At 35.2% G+C, this 9,241-nt stretch overlaps 1 pseudogene; it reads left to right on the top strand.

The window, feature by feature from the left end:
* Nucleotides 1–2,648: 2,648 nt before the first annotated feature.
* On the top strand, nt 2,649–3,577 carry LOC114613275 (annotated as a pseudogene).
* Nucleotides 3,578–9,241: the final 5,664 nt, after the last annotated feature.

The raw sequence follows: 9,241 nt of genomic DNA, 5'->3' as shown, positions 1-9,241 counted from the left end.
TGTACTATAGGCTTTTTAGGTATGTAGGTAATAGTATTCCATATGGATTTTTCAGATGTCCTTACTCTTATTTCCTGTTCTCCTTCCATCTGTATTTAACTCACACCTCACCCCCATTTGGAGCTCACAATTTTACAGTTTTTCAGCTCATGTGTACCTGGAAATTTCTATCCCTATTTCATCCACAATCCCCACCATGGTAAGGATCGCTTTTGAATTTCTGTGTTTCTGAAGTTACTCCAGCATATGTGCTCCTATCTAAAGATTTGAAGCAAGGAGGCTGACGGGAGACAACATACATTTGTCTTTTCTGAGTCTGAGTTATTAAATTCAGTATTATCTTTATTGAATTCATCCATTTGCTGCAAAGCTGATGATTTTATTTATTTGGATATATATATATATATATATACACATACATACATATTTGGCTGAGCAGCAATAATGTTTACATACACACATCACTATTCATTCATATTTGATGGCCATTTAGGTTGCTTCTAGTCCTTAACAGCAGAAATGATCATAAATGAATAAATATCATATACATAGAATGTTGAGGCCTTTTAGCATGTGTAAAAGGAGTAGTATAGCCAAGTCAAATGATCAATTCATTATTAGCTCTTCAAAGCCTTTTGATGCTGGTTTTCTTAGTGACTGTATCTGTTTACAATCTCTCCAACAGTGAATAAGAATTTCCTTTTCTCCACATCCTCTCCAGCATTTATTTTTGCTGTTTTCTTGAATTTTGCCATTCTGGCAGATGTAAAAATGAAATCTCAGAGTTGTTTTAATTTGAATTTTTCTAATTGCTAGGGAGCCTGAACACTTTTTAAGATATTTCTTAGCATATTTTTCTCCTTTTGAAAAGTTTCTCTTCAGATTCTAGGCACTTTTTTCTGAATGAATCATTTATTCTTTTGAAACATTATTTTTTAATTTTCTAGATATTCTAGATATTAGTCCTCTGTCAGATGGATAGGTCGCAAAGATTATTTCTCATCCTATGGGCTTCTGATTCAGCCAGGTGGTTGTTTCTTCAGTTGTTCAGAAGCATTTTAGTTGTATATATTCTCATTTCGTAGTTGTTGGCCTCAATTCTTGGCAAGTGGAGCCCTATTCAGAAAGTCTTGTCATATACCTATATCATGTAAGGTACTGTAAAAGTTTTCCTCTAGTAGTTTTTATTATTTCAGATTTCCTGCTGAGAACTTTGATCCATTTGGTGTGTACATTAGGGTAAGGTAACAGATATGAGTCTAATTGCATTTGCTAGCATACAGATATCTTGTTTTCCCAGCATAATTTGTTAAAGATACTTTATTTTCTCAAGCTTATATTTTTTTGGTTTCTTTTCAAATATTAGCTGCCTAAAACTAAATGATGTTATGTATACTCATGTATGGATTTTTAATTTTGTTCCACTGATCTACATATCTCTTTTAGTACAGGAATCATTTTGTACTTTTATTTTTGAATTTATATATAACTGCAACATTTTGTCCTTCACTTTCCTCCTGACAAAGCCTCCCACATACACCTTTTTTATGGTATCTTGTGATACAATAAAAGCTAGTGCTTGGGGAAGATACCTTCAAGGCAGCTCCAGCTCTGGTGCAATCTAGGCCTTGTTTCTGACGTGCCTGGTGTCTTTAGTAATAAGAATTTACAACCATCCTCTAGGGAGAAACAGAGGGCAATAATTGTATGCTGTATGATCATATGCTGTACGTTTTGGGAGTTTCTTGTGTAGCACTAAACAACAACTCAAATGAGTTCCATTTCTGGTGTCGCATTTTTTACTAGACCACTTTTGGCTCTTAGAAGGAACATTATCAGTCCTGATTACAAAAGTTTATTAAAGCTATATATGGACATATACATATAGTGAAGTGCATTATACATTTTTTAAAAATACATATTTTTATTATTTATTTACATTATTTATTTAATATGAGTACCTATGTGTTTTGTTTTAAGAATTCTTATTGTCATTTTGTCCTTCCCTCTTTTTCTGAATTTATCTAATTCCTCTCTCCTAAAGAGCCACCATTTTTGGTTTGCCCACATAGTTCACCTGTATCCCATTATCACCCTCTCTATTGGTCCCAAACTCCCTTATGCTGGCAATGGTCCTATCTTACTTTTTTGAAGTCTTTGGTTACTCCTGGCTATGTAGTTATATCTGAAGATTTGGAGTGATCAACCCCCAATGAGACTGAAAATGTGACATTTGTTTTCAAGGTCTGGGTTAGCTCACTCAATATGATTTTTTCCAGTTCCATTCATTTACCTAATATTTCATGATTTCATTTATTTATTATATATGAATAGTTTTCAGTAGCGTATATGTACCACCTTCTTATTATCTATTCATTGGTTGAAGAACTTTAGGATTGTTCCCATTCACAAGATATTGTGAATAAAGCAGCAATGAAAATACTTGAGCCATTAATCTAGGATAGGATGATAAGTCCTTTTGTCAATACAAAGGAATGTTATAGCTGGGTCATATGATTTATTTATTTTCAACCGTTAGAGAAATCTCACATACTGCGCATGCGCACGTGACTCCGGTCTTTTCCCCCTAGCACGGCCGACTCAGTAGGTCTGCGTGGAGCCACGGTTGCAGGTCTCTGTTCCACAGGATGAGGTTCGTGAAAATTGTCAAGAATAAGGTCTACTTTAAAAGATATCAAGTGAGATTTAGAAGGCGATGAGAGGGTAAAACTGACTACTATGCACGGAAACGATTGGTGATCCAGGACAAGAATAAGTACAACACACCCAAATACAGGATGAGAGTTCGTATAACTAACAGAGATACCATCTGCCAGATTGCATATGCCTGTATAGAAGGGGATATGATCGTCTGTGCAGCATATGCACATGAACTTCCAAAATACGGTTTGAAAGTTGGCCTGACAAATTATGCTGCAGCCTATTGCACTGGCCTGCTGTTGGCTCGCAGGCTTCTGAATAGGTTTGGCATGGACAAGATCTATGAAGGCCAGGTGGAGGTGAATGGAAATGAATACAATGTGGAAAGCATTGATGGTCAGCCTGGTGCCTTCACTTGCTGTTTGGATGCAGGTCTTGCCCAAACTACAACTGGCAATAAAGTTTTCGGGGCCCTGAAGGGAGCTGTGGATGGAGGCTTGTCTATCCCTCATAGTACCAAACGATTCCCTGGTTATGACTCTGAAAGCAAGGAGTTCCATGCAGAGGTACATCGGAAACACATCATGGGTCAGAATGTGGCAAACTACATTGCGCTACCTAATGGAGGAAGATGAAGATGCGTATAAGAAACAGTTCTCGTAGTACATCAAGGACAACGTAACTCCAGACATGATGGAGGAGATGTATAAGAAAGCTCATGCTGCTATCTGAGAGAATCCAGTCTATGAGAAGAAGCCCAAGCAAGAGAGAAGTGAAGAAGAAGAGGTGGAATCGTCCTAAAATGTCTCTTGCCCAGAAGAAAGACCCGGTTGCTCAAAAGAAGGCAAGCTTCCTCAGAGCTCAGGAACGGGCTGCTGAAAGCTACATCAATTTTCTATGAAGATTTTTTCATAAAGACAATAAACAGATTGATCAAGCAAAAAAAAAAAAAAAAGAGAGAGAGAGAGAGAGAGAATTCTCAGTATTGATTTCCATAGTAGCTACACATGTTTGTTTTCTCACCAACAGTGAATGAAGGTTTCCTTCACACACATGTCCTCCTGCATTAGTTTAATAGTTTAAATTATTTTATTTGTTTTTAATATTCTCACTGAGATAAGATAAAAATCCCAAAGTTGTTTTGATTCACATTTCCCTAATTGCCAAAGAAATATATTTTCTTCTTCACAAAACTGCAGTTTTATAAAATTGCATTTAAAAATATAACTCTCAGTTGTATTTTTTCAAATAAATCTTTTTTTCTTTGTTTTTTGAGTTATTTGTATATTCTGGATATTAATCCTATGTTATATGTAGAACTCACAAAGATTTTCTCCCATACTGTGGACTTCCTTTTCATCCTGACTTTTCTCTCTTTATCTATGCAGAAGCTTTTTAGCTTTATGAAGTCTAACTTTTTAATAGTTGGCCTTAACTACTAAGTGAGTAAGTTCTATTGTGAAAGTTCTTCCTTACACTTATATCATGTAGGGAAGATACAGACTCCTGAAAATGTCTATGTCCTAGTCTAGCTGTTTTAAGGTTTTACATTTAGGTGGTTAATTCATTTGGAACTAGTTTTTGTGCAGATAGATAGATAGATAGATAGATAGATAGATAGATAGATAGATAGATAGATAGGATTCTAATTTTGCTCTGATTTTGTTCTGCTACATGTGGATATCCAGTTTTCCTAGTATCATTGGTTGAAGACACTTGCTTTTTTTCAGTTATAGTTCTGGTGTCCTTGTCAACTATTAAGTGGCTGAAATTGTTTTCATGTTTTGTTTTTTTTATTTTGTTCCATTGATTTACATGTCTGTTTTTGTGAATATGATATTGTTTTATTAATATATCTCTGTAATACACCTTAACATCTGAAAGTGGAATCCATACAGCATTGTTTATTTTATTCAGGAGTGTTTTCGCTATCTGCTAACTTTGTATTCCTTGTGAATTTTAAAATATTCTTTTCTATTTTTCAGAAGAATGAATTAGAATTTTGGTTGGGATTGCACTGATTCTGTAAATAGATTTTGGTAGAATGGTCATTTTGACAATATTAATTCTAACAACCCATAAGCATGTGATGTTGCTGCATTTTCTAGTGGTTTCATCTCTTTCTTCAGAGGTTTAATGTATGTTTTGTAGAGCTCCTTTACTATTTAATTAGGTGTATTCTGAGATATTTTATTTTCTTTCAATCTATTGTGAGAGTGCATCAATAACTTCCTTCTCTGTATATTTGTTGTTGTATCAAAATGCTATTTATTTGTGCAAATACTGTATTCTTCTAGTTGCTATATTTGTTAATTTTTCTACAAGTTTTATAATAGATTTTTGTATCATATCATCTGTGAATACATACAGTCTGACTCTTTCATTCCCTATTTATATTCCTTTAATTCTCTTCTATTGACTTATTGCTTTAGCCAGTACTGCAACATAATATTGAAAGGAAGTGTAGACAGTAGACAGCTCTGTCTCATTCTTGGCATTAGTTGGATTGCTTCAATCATTTCTCCTTTTTGAATCATGTTGGCTAGGGTATCCTGCATCTAGCTTTTCTTCTGTGAAGGCATATTCTCTCTAACCTTACATTCCTTTGGAATTTTATTATGAAGGCATGATTCATTTTGTTATAGACCTTTTCTACAAATGATCATGTTATTCTTATATATAAGTCTGTTTATGTAGTTTATGTTTGTTGACTTGTATATATTGAACAATCTGTGCATTTCTAAGACAAAGACAAGTTTGTCATGCATGGCATAAAATCTTTGTGGTGTATATCTAAATTCTGCTTGCCATATTTTATTAATCATTTTTAATTCTGTTTATCAATATTTGGGGCATTTAGTTTTCTTTGTTGCTGTTATCTTTACCTGGTTTTTGTCTTACAGTGATACTAGCATCATAGAATGAGTTTGGGTGTGCTTGTTCTGTGTCTATTTAAAAAAAAAAGACTCAGAAGGATTAACTTCACTGAAAATCTGATAAATTCTGCTGTGAGTCCTTCTGGTCCTAGGCTTTTCTTTACCGTGTGTGTGTGTGTGTGTGTGTGTGTGTGTGTGTAAAGAGTGTGTGCTGTTTCTCGTAAATACTTTCTTACCATCAAAAACTTGGCCTTTGCTACCGTGGATAAAAATGATGATTAGTTTATAAGGAAGTAATTTTTCTGGAAAGTAGCAATATGGGTGTTAGAAGTGTCTAAGCCATCTACCAGAATAGGGTGAAAATCAAGAAAACCATTTCAGAGGCAGTCATCAGTAAGGCACTATACTCAAGGAAATAGTAAAGCAAAACTGGAATAACTAGTTGGACAAATGTGTCCATGATGATGGGAAAGAACTACATTTATCTATGGCTAAAACGGCGAATGTTCACAGATTGTTACTAGGGATTATGCTGCTCCAATGGATACATCTACAAAACATTCCCACAGCTAGGGTTTAGGGAACATTGAGGAAGAGGTGGCAGAAAGATTTTAAGAGCCATAGCATCATGGAGATTGCTGTGATATCGTCTCCTTAGTAACATCAGAAGCTAAACAGGCAAAGCCTCACCAACATGATTACTGAAACATAAACTGAACAAAGATGACACCAACAAGCATGACAAACTGGAAGAGGAAATTTCTATGAGACCTCAGCCCAACAACAAGAATAAAAGATCACTGTGAGTAGGAGAGGTGGCCCTTCCTATGGAAGAATACACTGATTGTCCAGTTGCAAATAATAAACTCTGAAGACTTACAAAAAGTAACATTATATGGACTCAATAGGTTATGTTTAGTTTTATATATATACAAATATGTCTATGTGTCTAATAATAGCTAATGAAAAAAGAAGCCATGAATTTGAAAGAATGTGAGGAGGGAAATATATAGGCTTAGATTTTCAAACAACAACAACAACTTTAAATAAAAGTTTCCAAATGCTTTGACTCCCCTTTTAGCCCAACGATTAAAGGTAGGGGAAAAAATATGGTAAATAGAACAAGGGGAAGTGGACCTGTTTAGAAGTAGTTCTTTAGAGCAGTTTTCATTTTAATCAGAAGCCTAGTTCAGTAGTGTCCGGATAACAAACACAAATCAGAAGTGATAGGATGGTCTACTAGAAACCGCCAGTCTTCTGCCAAATTGGCATGAGTCAGTAGCAGGAACCAGGATTATCTGGGATGTCAGAAGTTCTCTGCCATGCTTCTCCCAATGAAGCAAAGATCAGCAAAGATGATGACACAAGACCAATGAAGCATTGTAAAGCTAGCTATACAAGCATGCCTTCAGTGTTCATTGACTCCTACTTATACTTCCTCCAAACATCACACATCCTCCCATGAGTCTTGCCTCAGCAAAACACCACATAAGTCTGTCTTAGCAAAACACCACAGGAGCCTCCATCACCTGCCGTATCATATAGGAGGGTTTAGAGGAAGAAAGGGAAGGGAGAATTGTAATTTAAATACAATCTCAAAAATAAAATACTTAGATGGTATTCTATTTTTCCTCAGTCTTCATTGAAAATAAGCATTTAAAATGATATGATATAAATATGTATCATAAAACCCCCACAATTGTTTATTTACTTGGTTAATCAAAGTAGAGAGAGAGATTTATCAACTTGTTAGAAAATTACATGGAATAAAACTGTGAAAAATGATAAATGCTTCATATACAGGACACATAAAAGGGAGTATCAACAGGCAGTGTCTTTCTTGACTTTCCCTGTATGTAAATATTTTCAAAAGAAAGTTGAACAGAGACTAAAACACATGGAAAGTAAAATCAAGAGCCATCCTTTGTCCAGTAACCACTTACTAGCACCTATGTCCAAGTAAGCAGGGCAGATACTGATATGGATGAAAAATGTTGACTAGGATCCAGAGTGATGTCTCAGTGGTTAAGAGCATCTTCTATCCTTGCAGAGGACCTGGATTCACACTTGGTAGACTACAAGCACTATAACTGCAATTCCATTTGATTCAACACCCTCTTCTGAATTCTGTAGGTAACAGGCAGAGGTATAGTGCACAGACTAAAATGAAGGCAAAACATTATATACATGATATCAATCTTAACTTTTAAAATACATATTACTAACTGCAAAATTCAACCAGTTATTATTAGACATACCACAGAGAACTGGCTACGTGGAGAGATAGTCCAATTTTGGCCTATAAGTTAAAGAAAGATACACTCCAATAACTTCCTCTTGGTTCTCAGTGTGGTCATCATGTATCTGTCCACTGGTTACTAACTTTTAAATTTGCTCCATTGTGAAAATTTCTTTTTGATATCTTTCACAATAGTTTAAGACAGAGGTATTTGAAATGGAAATATACCATTTTACAAGTGCTTAAAAATGTAAATGCAATGGATTTCTGATAGAAATATCATTATACTTTGGTTGGTAAATGTAAAAGAAAATGAGAAAGGAAAGCTAAGAAGATTATATAGACAAACTGGTCAAATTAGGAGGCGGGCAAAAAGAAATTCCATGAAGCAGCTGAATTAACTGGAGATAATACCTTTGCATGGATAATACTGAAGGTAAATAATATAGATAAAGTCACTTAAGTACGACATTAGCGAGTCTCACTTCTATACAGAAGAAAAGGGAGGCATCAGTAAGTTTGACTATGAGAGAATGAAATATTTTAAAAATGACTTTGGGGAGATTCATCTTGCAATACAATGAGATGCTGAAAGTGAGATGATTTCCTGTGGTCTAGATGATTAGAAAGGCAAAGGATCAAATGAAGTTGTATCTCAACTCTGGGAACAGTCGGGAGAGAAAACAAATGTCAAAAAAACTCACTTGTGTTTATATCAGGTGATGTCGAGAACAAGGAAAGACCTCAGAAAGCAGCAGAAGAAAGACCTCTGCCATTTTGCCGTTGATGCTTTCTAACCTACTAGTCCACAAATCACAATAAATCAATGTATTTATAGAATCTTGTGGTCATGAACCATTACACAACAAATAGAATACTAGGTTTTTCTTATGTTTAAAATACATAGGGGGTACTGAAACTGTTTGTTTTAGCCTAAAGCCTATCCTAGTTGGGGATACTATTGCTATGATGAAAAAACCATGGACAAATGCAGGTTGGGGAAGAGATGGTTTATTTCACCTAGAGTTCCATGTCTCAATCCTTCAATCAATGAAGTTAGACTAGGATCTCAAACAGGTCAGGAATCTGAAAGCAAGAGAAAAATCCATGTAAGGGTGCTGCTTACTGACTTCTCCAGCCTTATTACTTACAGAACCTAGGACTACCAGCCTAAGAGTGCCACATTCCACAGTGTGCTGGGATGTCTGGTATCAGTCATCAGTTTAAAAATAATGCCATATAGCTAGACCTTATGGAATATTCTGCAATTGAGGTTCCCTCTTTTCAGATGACTTGAGCTTGTATCAGGTTGACTTACAACAAGCCAACACAAGGACCTTAAGGAATTTTCACTCATACATCTTATAAGTTTTGCCCTTTACATTTATCACACTCATCCAATATACTTCAACAACTCTTGTTACTCCTTTCAACCATTAAAACATACAAAGTATTTGCTCAATAT

This window comes from Grammomys surdaster, unplaced genomic scaffold (genome assembly GCF_004785775.1).
Source record: "Grammomys surdaster isolate TR1022 unplaced genomic scaffold, NIH_TR_1.0 126198, whole genome shotgun sequence".
NCBI classification, from domain to species: domain Eukaryota; kingdom Metazoa; phylum Chordata; class Mammalia; order Rodentia; family Muridae; genus Grammomys; species Grammomys surdaster.
The sequence above is the reverse complement of the archived record's forward strand: the minus strand, read 5'-3'. Positions and strand labels throughout refer to the sequence as shown.